Source organism: Pteropus medius, unplaced genomic scaffold, assembly GCF_902729225.1.
Source record: "Pteropus medius unplaced genomic scaffold, Ma_sr-lr_union100, whole genome shotgun sequence".
Taxonomy (NCBI): domain Eukaryota; kingdom Metazoa; phylum Chordata; class Mammalia; order Chiroptera; family Pteropodidae; genus Pteropus; species Pteropus medius.
This window is the reverse complement of record NW_024344241.1, coordinates 1,148,575-1,164,474: the sequence shown is the minus strand read 5'-3', so window position 1 is coordinate 1,164,474 and position 15,900 is coordinate 1,148,575. Positions and strand designations below refer to the sequence as shown.

General features: G+C 31.4%; 1 pseudogene; it reads right to left on the bottom strand.

Moving 5' to 3' along the window:
- Positions 1-15,578: 15,578 nt before the first annotated feature.
- Positions 15,579-15,697, bottom strand: LOC120607786 (uncharacterized; annotated as a pseudogene).
- Positions 15,698-15,900: the final 203 nt, after the last annotated feature.

Below are 15,900 nucleotides of genomic sequence, written 5' to 3'. Positions count from 1 at the left end.
AATTTTGTACAGTATATATTTTATACTCAGCTATGTGAGTCACCATGTAGATTTCTGGGTGTACCTTTCTGCATAGCTTCTTTTTCTGATGTCTTTATTCTCTAAGTTCCAGCTACTTCAGCAGCTCATAAATCTGATATCTGTTTCTTCAGTTCAGTAAGACTACCATTATCTTGAACTCCTCTTCTGTGCTCTGCGACAGGATAATTATCCTAAAAAGAAACCCAGAGTGATTATGGGGTTATTTGCAGACCAGAGATGCTTAATTTCAAATATATGAAAAGTGATTTCTCTATATTTTATCTAATTTCACTGTTGTCTTTGTAATGAGGACAAATACCAGTTACTTTGTCATGGCCCAACTCAGAACTCTTTTTCAAAACAGAGTAATGGATGACAAAATAACTAGCTTATTTTGACTAATTGATATGAGATCTTAGGCAAGTTGCTTATTCTTTGTCTCAATTTTGTCATTGGAAAGGATTTGATTTTATAATAGTTGATGCCACCTTTTAACTTCAAGAATTAGTATTCAATAATATCTATTAACCATATATTTAATATGTGGAAAGAAAATCAATAAAATTAGTGTGCTAGGGCATACTGATAAGATTGCTAACTTCGATTACAGAAATGTGACTTGTTTTAGATAGTACTATCTATTTTATAGTTTAAAACTATCAATTGAATGGACATAAGTTGGTGGGTATGTACCCTTGGATTCAAGACATAACAGAATAACTGAGTGAATAAAAGTTACTGCTCCTAATATAACATTCATCAGTCATGTTGAGATAAAAAGAGTTTAAAGTTTATCTTAAAATATAAATAGTGAGCCTTAAGCTTAAACATATGTACACTTTTAAAATGTAGATTCAAGGGTCGCACCTTATAACTATTAGTTTTTTGGTTTCTTTTTTTTTAATTTGGGGTTTAGAATTTGCATTTTAAATAATTATCTAGATAACCTTTGTGAAAAATATTTTTTTTTACATTTATTATCTGTCAATTTCATTTTATCCAACACATATGTAGGATTTTTCTCCAGTTATTTCTTTGGTTACATTTTAATCCCTAAATAGTTCCCAACTAATATTTTACTCTACTTCTGTGATAATGAGAGAGATAGCCAATTAGATAAACTAATGTTTAATAAAATTAATAGGCTAGATGAGATAATGGTATTAAATCTCTTCCCTACCATGTAAAACTAGATATTCTGTTATCCAATATGATAGGTCCTAGGGAAACCATGATTAAATGGCTTCATACATAGTGATTTAGCTTTATGCTTCTCACAAAGCACAAGTAGGAATCAAAAGAGATCATGTGGTCCAACTTTTATATCATTATTTTTTAAATGGCCTTTCTCTACCATAGTTCTTCATATGAACCACGTAACACTGAAAATAATTTAAGTGACTATTTTCTCATTTGTATCACAGAGATAGTGTGTAATAGAAGGCACTCTAGATGCAAAGGAGATAACTCAAATATTTATACAGAGGATGTTAGTTTATTAATGCTTAATTTTTTCATGGAAGGGAAAATTTAAATATTTGCAGAAATCAACAGTAAGCTTAAAAGGAAAAGCATAATGAGAAATGAGCCAGAGATTTAGAAAGCTTGCCACCTGGAATCACCAACATCTGAGCAGACTAATAATATGATGTTTTCTCTCGTGCCTTTTTGATTTTTTATTTCCTTTTTGGGAAATACTAGAACTAATCTAGCTATATGTTATTAAACGTAAAATAACATATACAAAACATCAATTACTTTGCCTGTCACAAAAAAAAGCACTTGATAAATGGTGGCTCTAATTAATGTTGATGTTGGATAAACTACTGAAAGAAAGAATAATATTTATTTTGAAAGAAAATTAGAAACTTATTTTTTAAAGATTTGATCATTTTTTATTATTTTACAAATGTTTTGAGTATATTTTTAAAAATACCTCAAATTTGTTAAATTAAATATACTTTTGTTTTTTTCCCAATCACTAACTGCAGAATAACTAGGGGAATTCTAATTCTATAATTTATGCTCTTCCTCAATTAAATTTCTCTAAGAGTGTCTAAGAACAAATACTAAAATCTTCATCTTAACATGACATGAATAAATCTACCAAAGCTTTATATTTCGAGAGCATCAAATAACTTTGTATATCACTATTTCAAACAATGATTAATGCAGTCATAGTTTATATGAACTTTCCATATTTAAAAATGATTTTTATCCATATATAAAGATCTACAAACCTGTATGTTTTACTAAGTTAGGTAAATATAATTAATAGGGCTCTCTAATGACCTATCATACTATATGAATCTCCGAGTTAGTGATTATTTCAGAATTTCTTATTTCGAAGCTGTTCTTTTTAATCATCTTTTTATATATTGGGCTAAATCTAACAATTTCCTTGTTTAAGTACTAGTATTCTGAAAATTCTCAGAGTAGTCTTGTGATTTCTGATTTCCTCGAGAATGGAGTTTCATGTGATCATACCACTATCCGTGTCTGTCGACAGTTACAGTAATGATATGTCAACATTTTATGAATAGTTAGCTTTGAGAAATACTCACATGCCAGGATGTGGATTTTTCAAACAATGTAATGTGCTTCCATCTGACAGCAACATAGACCTTTGTAAAAAAAATGTTTTCTTTCTTCTATATTGACCTGAGTGAAATGAAGATTTTAACAATATGGAATTTCTGATAACTGGCTCCTTACTCATAGGAATAGAAAGCTTGATGGCTCACTTATTTGATCTCTCCTTTCTATATATTTTGTGTTGCCGGAACTGAATGATAAGTTATAGTTCATTCCTTATTTACAACTTTGAAATCCTTTAACAAAGACTAAGATTTTTGTTTACCACAACAACTGTTATTATCTTGTATTTAATATTGGAGTGTTTAGAAATTTTTACTATAATCTCTACAACTAAATAATAGCAGCAGTATTTCTTATGAAGATTATCTTTCTAAAATTACATTTAGTAGTACAGCTTGATGTCTTCCATATCCTTAATTAATCAGCACTTGTGAGGATGACTGTCTTTTAATTCTGTATTATTCAGATTGTCTTCCTATTCATTCTTTCATTATTGCTTTTATTTTGAAAGAGAGAAAAGGAAAACCATGTGGCCTAGTTTAACAAAATGTTTCTGGTTATTATTGCTCTTGCACAGTTAAAGATGTTAAAACTAACAGTTAAACTGCAGACTACTTTGTGCTCTATTTTTAACTAAATACATCTGCTCTTAAGGAGATGAACATAAAATGTTCATATATTTAAATTATGTGAATATTCGGATTTTACCTAAATGGTGGGTAACCCTTCCTCTTAAAAGAATATCTGCCTATCTTTTCTCTGAACTGGCACTTTTAATTTATATTTTATTTATAATCAGTAATTTACTTATGATACTTGCTTTAAGGCTTTCTGATATCATTTAATTTCTTCTATGCTATATATTCTCAAATAAAATAGCAAAATATGTTATTTTATCTTTTGTGTTTGCTAAAACCATTTGGGAACTTTCAGTTTCTGCTTAAGATGTAAAAGGCTAGAAAACTTTGCTCCCAGGATTATAAGAAGACATAAATAATTTTCAAAATCGCAATCTTTTTTTTTAATCCCTCTGAGAGCTGGGATCATAGGGTAAAAGACTAACTTAAAATCTAATGAAAGATGGGTACCTACATGTTGAAAGTGAACGCAAACACTTTATCTGCTTTGGGCAGATTCCAAACAATGCACAAATTAACAGAAGAATTTAGATAAATTTTCTAATAAATTACTAAAGGCTAATTGTGGACTAGCATGAAACATTAAAGTCTCTATTAGTTTCTCACCCAGGGGTATTTATACTCTCTATCTGGGTCTCCACAGATCTCATTGGGTGCTCATGAGCAAGAATGGTTGGCAGAATGAGAGTCCTCGGAAAGCCTCCTTTCTTTTGCACGTCTGGAAAAGGGAATAACAATAACAGTGTTAATTATTAAGATTCTCTTTCTAAAATTATATTCAGTAGTATAGATTGATGTCTGCCATATCCTTAATTAACATTTGTGAGGATTACAATCTTTTAGTTCTATGTTATTCAGACTCTCTTCCTATTCATTCCTTCATTATTGCTTTTATTTTAAAAGAGAGAAAGGGAAAAACATGTGGCCTAGTTTAACAAAATGTTTCTGGCTATTACTACTCATGCACGGTTAAAGATGTTAAAACTAACAGTTAAACTGCAGACTACTGTGTGCTCTATAGACTGAATTGTGTCACTTCAAAATTCATATACTAAAGGCCTAACCTGTAATATGATGGTAATTAGAGATGGAGCCTTTGGGAGGTAACTAGGTTTAGAGGAAATAATGAGGGTGAGAACTTCTTCTTGGAATTAAGAGCAAATACCAGAGAGCTTGCCTTTGCTGCCTCTCTGCCAAGTGAGGACGCAGCAAGAAAGTAGCCATCTACAAGGTAAGAAAGTGGCCCTCAAAAGAATGTGACCATACTGGCACCCTATTCCTGGACATCAAGCCTCCAGAACTGTGAAAAAATAAATTTTTGTTGTTTGAACCAGTAATCTATGACATTTTGTTATGACAGCTTGGCCAGATACCCACTACAAGAAAAGTATAAAAAACACCCAGATCTTTCTACTTTATTACCCCTATGGAACAGCCAACTTAAGCTGCTTGTGAAAAGGCAGGCACGCCATCTCGCTAAGACTCCTTGTGAAGACCCATTGCATCTGGGGATACAGAAGAAAAAATCCCAAACCAAAAAAACCTTTATCCCTTGATTAAAAGTTTGCTGCCTCTGGGAAAGGGGCAGTAACAGGTCTTAGGCCTAGACAATAAGAGATCCTCCACTGCTAGGGGAAGTGCAATATTACTGAGAGAGCATGACTATTCTGTCTCAGGGACAGAGCACCTTTATAATACTGGTAGTTGAACATAATAATACAATGTTTCTTTTCTCCTTTTCTCATGCTAGCAAGTACAGAACAACAAACGTGGCTGGAGAGACTCAGAAGTAAGGAGAGAGACCTTTTCTGAAACACAGATACAAAAGAAAAGCATAAGCAGTCTGAACAATGAGACAAACCCTCTAGCAAACAAGTCCTTCCTGAATTACAGTTTAAAATCTAGAGGAAATTGAAGCCTGAAGTGCACTGAGGTATGCAATAGTAATAACAAAACTAAATCAAGCTTAATTCTTGGTGAGATTGACTCAACCTACTGTACTAAAAGCCTGACATAGTTGTTGGAAAGATCAAACAAGGAATTTAAAACAATTATAATTAATATGTTAAACTCTTTAGTCGAAAAGGTGAATAGCCTGTAAATTCAGCTGGTGACCTTCATCAGAGAGATGGAAACTATGAGAAAATAATGGAAATTATAACATTAATGCTTTCACTAGAAGTAAATAGTGGATTCAACACAGCAAAGGAAATAATAAATTTAAAGATTGGGCGATAAAAATGAAACACACTGAAACACACACACACACACACAAAATGAAGAAAGCAAACACCAACCAAACAAAAAAAATTCCAAACCAAAAACAAGAAGATCAATTAAAGTCTTGAACATAGAACTGAAACCATAAAATTCGTAGAAAAAGACATAGGGAGTAAGTTTCTTGATATCGGTCTTGACAAAGACTTTTCAAATTTGACACCAAAAGCAAAGGTAGCAATAACAAACATAAACAAGTGGGCCTACATCAAACTAAAAAGCTTTTGCACATCAAAGGAAACCATTGACAAAAAGGAAAGGGAGAAAATATTTCCAAATCATATATATATAATAAGTTAATATTAAAAATATATAAAGAACTCATATAGCTCAATAACAAAAAAGAACACAAACAATCTGATTAAAAAATAGGCAGAGGATTTGAATAGGCATTTTTCCAAAGAAAACGTCCCTATGGCCAGCAGGTACATGAAACACTCGATATCACTAATCATCAAGAAAATACAAATCAAAAGCATAAAGAAATATTACCTCAAATCTGCTAGAATGGCCATTATTAAAAAGACAAGAAATAACAAGTATTGGTGAGGATGTGGAGAACAAAGGAATTCTTGCTCACCACTGGTGGGATTGTAAATTGGTGCAACCACTAGGGAAAAAAGTAGGAAGCTTCCTCAAAAATTAACCATCAACCTAGAATTCTATACCCAGTGTAATTATTTTTCAAATAAAGGAAATATAAAATTCTTTTCAGAAAACATAAACAGAGATAACTTATTACCATGAGACCAGCTCCAAAAAAATGCTAAAGAAAGTTTTTATAGGCAGATTAATATGAGGATAGACAAAAACTGAGATCTATAAAAAAAAATAAAGATGTAAAGAAAGAACATGAATAAAGATAAATATAAAGCTTATTTCTTCCTTGCTTTTAGTTGTTATAAATGATAATTGACTGCTAAAGCAAAAAATAGTGTAGATGCACTTTGACTTTGTTGCATATGTAGAAGTAAAATGAATGGCAAATATAACACTAAAGATAAGAAGGAGTCTTTTATTGTCAGGTCCATATACTGTAAATGAAGTTATATGACATTATTTTAAAGTAGGCCATGATTATTAAAAATATATATTAAAACCCCTAGTTAAACAACTAAAACATTTTTTAAAGATTTAAAACATACTAACCAATACTGAGGATAAAGTGAAATCAAAACAATAATTAATAAAAAAAAAGAACGAGAAGAAAAAAAGAATAATGTGATAAAACAAAATAGTTAGCAGTGTAATATACTTTATTTCAATAATATTAATAATAACCTTAAATGTAAATGGCCTAAACATAACAATTAAAAGACAAAGATTATCATGTTGGATACAGAAAAAAAAAGCTACAAACTATATGTTGCCCAGAAAAAAAAACAATTTTTGTATATATATATGTATGTGTATATATATACATATATATATGTATGCTGCCCAGAAAAAAAAATTGTGTATATATATGTAGACATACATATATATACATATACACATACATATGCAAAAAATATGCATATATATAAAATATAGATATAGAAAAGTAAGAACTAACACTGAAAAATTATAAAAACATAAAAACATTAATCAAAAAATTATTTAAATGGTGGTTGTATTAATATCAAATAAAATAGATCTCAGAACAAGGAATATTGTTTGAGATAAAGAGGGATATTACATAATGATGAAAAGGTCAAATAGCAAAAAAAACGAATATCATAAGTGTATATGCATCTAACAATGAAGCTTCAAAACAGTTTAAAAATTCATAAAATTAAGAATAGGGAAATCCACAAAAAATGTTTGCAATTTCCAAAACTCCTCCTTTAGTAACCATTAAAATAGATAGAAAATTAGTAAAGATATAGAAAATCGAACAATGACAACTATTTTGACCTAATTGTCATTTATAAGACACTCTACCTAATAATAGAAGACTACACCTTTTTTTTCATGTGCATATGGAATATTGAACAAGATAAACCATATTCTGGGCCACAATAAAACTTTAGTGGAATAAAAGAATTGAACTCATATAAAGTATATTTTCTTGCCAAATTACAATTAATAAAGAAGTGAACCACAGGAAAATAAATGAGGAAATCCCTAGATTTTTGTAATTTAAACATTTTTTTAAAAGCCCATAAATCAAAGAGAAAAATTACAATAAAGTTTTAAAAAGTGAATTGAATGAAAAGAGTACAGCATATGTGAGATAGTTAAAGCAGTGCTTATAAGAAAACATATAGCTTTAAATGCTTATATTAAAGGAGAAAACTCAAATCAAAGATGTAAGCATCCTCTTAACAAACTTGAAAATAGAGAGAATATTAAATGCAATGGAAGTAGAAGGAAAAAGTTTAATAAGGATTTAGAGCAGATACTAATAAAATTGAAAATCAAAAAGCAAGAAAAAAATGACATTAAAAATTTGTCCTTTGAAAAGATAAATAAAAATGGTAAACCAATAGTCAGGATTACCAGGAAATAAAGAGATAATATAAAATTGCAAACGTCAGAAACAAAAGAAGAGATGTTTCTACAGATCATATAATAATTGAAAGGCCAATAAAAAATGGTATGAACAACTCTATGTCTACAAATTTAATAACATATTATATAGACGATAGTTAACATCCGTTCATGATGAAATATCTCAGCAAAGTGGGAAGAGAAGGAACTTTCCAATCTAATAAAAGAGAATCTATGAAAAACCTACAATGAGTTTGATACTTAAGGGCAAAAGAATGAATATTTTATCCTAAGATTAGAAATAAAACATGGCTATTCACTTACTCTATGACTATTCATCATCATACTGATGTTCTTAGCTAATGCAATGAGGAAGGAGAAAGGAATAAATATTATATAGGTTAGAAATGAAGAAATAAAACCGTAATTGTGGACAATAAGATCTTTATAGATAACCTCAAAGAATTAAAGATAAAACAACCCTAAAAAATAAAAGATGTAGCAAGGTCACAAAATACGAGGCCAATATACAAAAATCAACCATTTTTTATATGCAAGCAGTAAAAATTAGAAATTAAAATATAAAATCAGTATCATTTATAATAGCACTAAAATATCAAAAAGATATAATTAACAGATACATTCTATATTTACAAGCTGCATATTCAAAAATTACAAAACACTTATGAAAGAAGTCAAAGTAGACCCTTAAAAATGAAGAACTATACCATGTTCCTGGATTGGAAGACTCAGTATAGTTAAGAAGTCAGTTCTTCTCAAAGTAATCTATAAATTTAACACAATTTAAATAAAAATCCCAGTATTTTGTAGAAATTGACAACCTAAAAAAGCAAAGAGTACTAAACTGTGAGGAAAAGAAAAAGATTAAAGTGGGAGAAATCACAATACCTGCTCTTAAGATTTATTATAAGGCCACGTTAATCAAGATAGACGGGTACTGGAGAAAGAATAAACAAATAAATCTATAGGACAGAATAGAGAGCATGGAAACAGACTCAAGCATACATGGTCAGTTGGTTTTCAAGAATGCTGCAAAGACAATTTAACAGAGAAAGATTAGTTTTTGCAACAGACAGTGCTGGAATTTTTTATATACATATGCAAAAACAAAAAAAGTTGCAACACATACCTCAAAGCTTATACAAAATTTAACTCAAAATTTGATCAAAGACCTAATTATAAATTGTAAAACTATAGAACTTCTAGAAAAAACATTGGAGAATATCTTTGTGACCCTGGGTTTTACAAAGATTTATTAGATATCGCATCAACAACATGACCTGTTAAAAATTTGCTAAATTTGTTTTCATCATAATTAAGAATTTCTGCTCTTCAAAAACACTGTTAAGAGAAGACAAGCACGTACTGAGAGAAATTTTTCAAATCACATATATGATAATAAACTTATATTTAAAATATGTAAAGAACCCTAGTAACCCAACAGTTTAAAAAACAACAATAAAAAGTGGACAAGACTTGAACAGACACTTCATCAGCGATATAGGGATGGCAAATATGATCATGAAATGATGCTCAATATCATTTGTCATTAGATAAATTAAAATTGAAGCCGCAATGAGATGTCACTATGCACCCACTAGAATATGTAAAATAAAAAAATGGATAATACTGAGTGTTGCCAAAGATATGGAACAACTGAAACTCTTATACATTTCTGGTGATATTAAAAAATGTTGTAGCTATTTTGGAAAATGTTGTGACATAGTAAACTTAATATATGCTTCTTGAAAACCTTTGTTCACACAAAAGCTTGTATGTGAATATTTAGACCAATTATATTCATAATATCTACAAAGTAGAAAGAGTCAAATGTCACTAAACTTGTAATGGATAAATAAATTATAATATGTCCTACAATAAAATGAAAAAGAGCAATAAAAAGAAGCAAGCTGTTGATAGATGACACAAGAGAGACGAACGTAAAATGTATTATTTTAAGTGAAAGAAGGCAAATTTAAAAGACTACATAATGTATATTTTACATGACCTTTGAATAAAGTAAAACTTAAGGGAGAAACAAAAAATCAATGGTGTACATGAGCTGTTGGTCTAAGAAGAACTACAAATGACTGGGGGTGGGTGGAGATGGTATTCCACAGTGCTGGAGCTGTACTATATCTTCACCGAACTGGTGATTACATGATTCTATGTTTTAGTCAAGACCTTTTGAACTCTACAAAAAGGTAGATTTGGCTGTATCTGAAGTATATCTTAACTTAAAAAAATGAAAAACTAAAGTTTGTTATAGTACTGAGCACAAAATAGAGGTTCTATAAATAATAATTAATCGAATGGATTAGTTTGTATATGTTTGCTTCCAATAAATCATGGAACTTTAATGAATAATAGAAGTTTTGCCGTATCCATACAATTCTATTCAATATGCTAAAGGTAATAGCTATTTATTCATCACATTCACTATAAGAAGTGGAATGAGTCCACCTACGCACTTAGTTATGTATTATTTACTTTGTTACGTATTGAGATATAAAAGTGAGCACAGAGAAATGCTTCCTATCACCCCTGCAGTGAGATTCTCTTGGTGAAGTCAGCTAATCAAATAGCTCTGCAAATAAATGTAATGGTTACAAATAATGGATAATAAGTTACTCCGTATTGTCAGACTTTATAAACAGTAGGAATTTATCTATTCCAGGAGATTAGAGAAGGCACTCTGAAGCAGTACATTTTTTGGCAGAGAGCTGGAGTATGAATTGAATTAACATTAACTTGATAAAACCAGAAGAGAAACTAGTCAAAGCTAAAGAAGCAGCATATCCAAAGATCTTGTCAAGAAAAGTTTGTATTCAGTTGCAGAACTGGTGGGAAAATCAGCGTGATGCTCTGGACAAGAAAAGGGTGACATGGCAAAGGAAATGTAGCAAAGGTCTCGTGGATCATTTTAAGTATTTAGGTCTTTGTCTTAAGAATAATTGGAAACTTTAAAGGCCTTAAGGGGAAGGAAGAGATGTGAGTTAGTTGAATGATAGAACAAATTTAGAGATACATTTTTAAAAGACCACTCTGGTTGAAATGTAGAGAATCTAGTGACTAAGCTAGTAGAGCAGCTGTGGTGAGATTTGGGTATCTTGGACAAGAATACTAACAGTGGAATTGAGGAGAACAGCATAATTGAGTGACACGTGGGAAATAAACCTTACAGAACCTGATGATGAATTAAAAATGGAGATAGAGAAAGTCTTTATGAATGATTTATCAATCCTTGTCTTGTCAAATCAGATGACCATTTGTGCTGTTCAGCAGGACACTGGTCACTTAGCATAAATTCATCTTTGTTAGAAAAGATCAAAGCTTTATTCATTTATACATTCATGCCAAAATGTTTATTGAGCACTGTATATCAGAAACTGCTCTATATGATTTTTTTAAAAGAACAAGATTCTTGTTCTAATAGGGCTATCTTTAGATTCAATTACTCTCCCTTATTTTCCAAAATAAGCCCATGATTAAATAATTATATAATAATAAATTTGTATCCAAAGTAGATCCACTTCCCTTTAAAAATGTATAATTTATTATGGTACTACAGTATTTAAGAGAACAACCACCCCTTTCAGACTTTGTTTGAACAATTCTGTGACCTAAATGATGCTTTATATATAGCCTAATTTAACTGGATCTGGATCAACTAAAACTGAAACATAATCGCATGGTAGTTTAAATTATTTAAGCATATATAATACTTATTATTCAACAGGGACTGCAGTTTTAATCCATGATATATTACAAATCTTTAAGAATCCATTTGTAGACAACTTCAGATTAATGATGCATAAAATAATGTAAAAGTAACAAGGCATGTATTGCATTTCATTTTTCCAACCATTTGTTTCTTCAACTCAATCTTTGTCAACTTTCTTACTCCTTTCAACCACATCTTCTTAGATACAGTCAGCTTTAGAGAGCTGCAACAGCTGAAGGATACCCTGTCATCTTTTTGTATATAACCTCACTCACCTCCAGTTGAAAATAAGAAAAAAAAAATATATATGAAAAGTTTATATTATATATATATTACATATGCACACAGAGGGACTGAAATTAATTATGAGGATATCATTATTATTTATAAGTAGTTTATTTTTACTTATAGAGTAATGAGGGAAAGAGAAAAGAGGCCATCTCTACAATATTTACTGATTGCAAGCCTATGAGTTTACTTATCATCTCCCCAGTTCTCTCACTCTGACTTAATTTCCAGCTACTAGCCCACTGTATTATTCTGCTCCCCAAATCCCATACCAGGACATGGTTCATTTTCTTGTTTAGCTGCTTTTTATCCATAATTATGTCTCTAGAGAAATTTAGACTTCGTAAAATGTTATTAGTAGGAACTCAATTGTTGCTGAGTACAGTGATACAAGAAGAGGTGGTGCTACCACATTTAGACACCAAATATATGAACATCAAAATAAACCAGCAGGCTCTCAAAGTGCCAGCATCACCAAACCTCTGACTCACACCTCTATTGTTCTTATACAGACCTCTCTCAGATCTCCTATGGCTTTGTGACCTCGTACTGCCTGTTCACAAAGCAAATGAAGATAAAGAACATCATGACTGGCACAGGTATCATAAGGGGGGCTTTTGCCAGTTCAATGAAGTTCATCATCCCCTTGATATGAGTAGAAGAGAGAGAAAAAATTTGGCCTGACCTGTGAGTCATATATTACATTCCTGCACTCTCTTTAAACCTCTGTAGCAATGGCTAGCATTACATATGGATGTGATTTCCATTCCAAAATTATACTATTTGGTGCCAGCAACCTTTATCATCATCATGGTGATCACATATCAACCAATCTTACTGGATCCTGATTCAAATAAGTCGGGGGGAAAACACATAAGACAATTTGACAATTTGAATGTTGACTCGCTATTAGGTAATATTAATAATTATTACTACCTGGGGGATGCAATATGGTTTATGGTTGTATTATAATAGAATCATTAACTTTTAAAGATATATATTGAACTATTTAAAGATGAAAAATAACATCTAGGATTTGCTTCCAAGTATTACAGGGAGTGGAAGTGGATGCGTGTATAGATGAAACAAGATTGACCTTAAGTTTTAATTACTGAAGCTGAATGATAGGTTCATAGAAATAAACTATTCTTTATACCGATTTGATTGTTTTTCTTAGCAAAATGTGAAAATGATTATCATTGTAATTTATTGAGCATTTATTTTATGTACTGACTTTAAATATATTATCACATTTAATCCTGGCGACGAGTAGACTGGTGTTTATTAGCCCTATGCTATACCTGAGACTGCTTAAGGCAAAGTATTGAGGAGTATAGTGGGTGAAAGGTAGTGGCTCAAGGCCTATCTGATTCCCAAAGCAACATTCTTTCCATTACACAGGACTGTGAATAATTCCTGGACCTTTTCTTTGAAACAGTAATAGCTGTTTTCTCCTATTTACACACATTGACATTGCCCTTTGGTTTGCATTCACAGATACTATTTACCTATCTGGTGATATTTTCAGATATGTCTCTGAAAATTCCGCAATTATAAAATGTCACAGTAGCTAGTTTGTTTAACAAGTATGATCAAATTATAAGCTAGAATTGCTATTTTCCTTTTTTCCTCATTTGCTTTTCTGCTTAGTGTTGGATAAAATAAAAAGTATCGAGAGAGTGATATTCCTTGTCTTCTTCATTAGTGTCATATACTAATGGGTGCAAATAATGAGTCCACCTTGACCCATTTTTAAAGAAAACTTCAGTCACTACCTGCTTTGTAGTGAGTGATCTGTCTGTTATTAGTGCATCCCATGTCTCAGTAATTTGCAGCAAGATTCTATGGCTTATTTCCCAATGCCTTTTGAGGGGAGGCAATGGTATAGAGGAAAGAGGATTCAACAGGCAAGGGGGTAAGACCTGAACCTCTGCTATTTCTTAAGTGCTTCACCTGGAACAAGTCAACTTAAACCATTTCTGTTTCATTTTGACATCTAACAAATGAAGAATTGGGCATTAAATAAGTTCCCTTGCAACTCTATTTTTTTCCCTTGCAACTCTATTTTTTTTCCTCTTGTGGTTATCTTATAGCATTGCACCTTATAGTAAATTCTCCCGTCTTCCATTCTCTCTGTTAGTTCCTAAATTACTTGATTGTCTATGTAAAAGCCAATTGGAATAGGTGCAAATGAAGAAAGAACTTCTTATTAACTTTTGTTTGAGATGGAAGTTTTACACTAGAGTGATAGCATAGCCTATTGCTATAGAAAAAAATAAAAAGAAATTATTCTGTCTGCTCTGCAAAATGAATTCTGACAAGTAAGCCTGAGAAATCTGCTTAGAAGTACAGATTTCTGGGCTGTTTTCAGCATTTGGTACATTTCTTGAGTCTTTATGAATATATTTGTTTAGAAAGATGGCTTGTTTATATGTTGTTCAAGTCAGGATATAATGGCAAAATCACTGTATCATCTCTTATTACCAATTCCTTTGAACCATCCAGTTCCCACAGAAGCCATTCAAGAAACATTAGCTACTCCCTGAAGGGAGAGTTGTAGAGGAACCTGCATTTACAGGTCATTAGTTACCTTCTGCATTACGTTATCTCAGTTATTTATAGATAATCTCACTAATCTGGTATTCAGGGTAATTTCAAAATAATTTAGTCCCTGATGTATTTGGATTTTCAAATTCAGAACCTTAAGAGAGTAAACAAAGAAATCTCAGAAAAGTGAAAATTTATGACTCGTGCCAAAGAATTTCCCATTTTGAAATACAGGGTAGTTAATCTAGTGTAGATCTTTATTTTCTCCCTGTTCATTTAAGCCAGCAGAATAATTTAACATTTCTTTATATTTAATTTTTAAATCTTAGAATTAAATTCTAAAATTATTTAATCCTATAAATTCTAATTTAAAAAAAAATGTCACATAATGAGCTTCTTAAAGACAATCTTTTATTGCTTTCCATTGTCCAGATCAGTCTATGAAAATGCTACAGGAGTCTGCCTGAAAAGATATGTGCTGGGAAGATGGAAAACCAATCTGTACTCCAGGGAGAAGAGGGAGCCCTGATTTTTACAATCCCCCACCTTCGGGCAGTATAAAATGGAGATTGCTTTCTTCTTGTCACACTGGGATTGCCATCATAGGGTTCTGAGGAAGGAGAATTAAGAATGGAATAACATTCATTTATGCCCACAGACGTCCTTAATGCCCAACTACCAGAGCAATTCCTCTGGGTCTTGATGTAAACAAATGACACAGTTCTTGGGAGAATGCCTGATTTACTTGATTACAATCTTCATTATTGTCTTCCATGCTTCTTCTTCTTTACCCAAACTCCACATCTGATTTAGCTCCCATTTTCCTTATGATGTAAAATACAGCCTTTAAATTTAACATTACCAGTAATCAAGAGAGGTTGCAGTTGCCCATCCATGTTCATTATAAATTTTTTTTTAATTAACAAAAAACACAACTCTTTCAACCATCTTCCAGACCAGTCTGTTTTTTTTGTTTTTGTTTTTGTTTTTAATGCCTATAGCACCTGGTATTCCCAAGTAGTCTCCCATTCAACTGCTAATCAGGCCCGACCCTGCTTAGCTTCCAAGATTAGACGAGACTGGGCATGTTCAGGGTGGCATGGCCATAGCCTTTTTTTTTTTTTTTAATATAGCATCTTTACTCTCACAAATCATTTCTCTTTAGAAATGCAACATGCAAACTATAATGTCATGGACATTGAATCTTTTGAATAGTCATAGGGCCAAAATCTGAGATATTTCAATAAAACCTAAAGCTAAATCAGCGGGTTAGAAAGAATTTTTCCCAGCCTAGTTTCCTCCACCACTTACTCC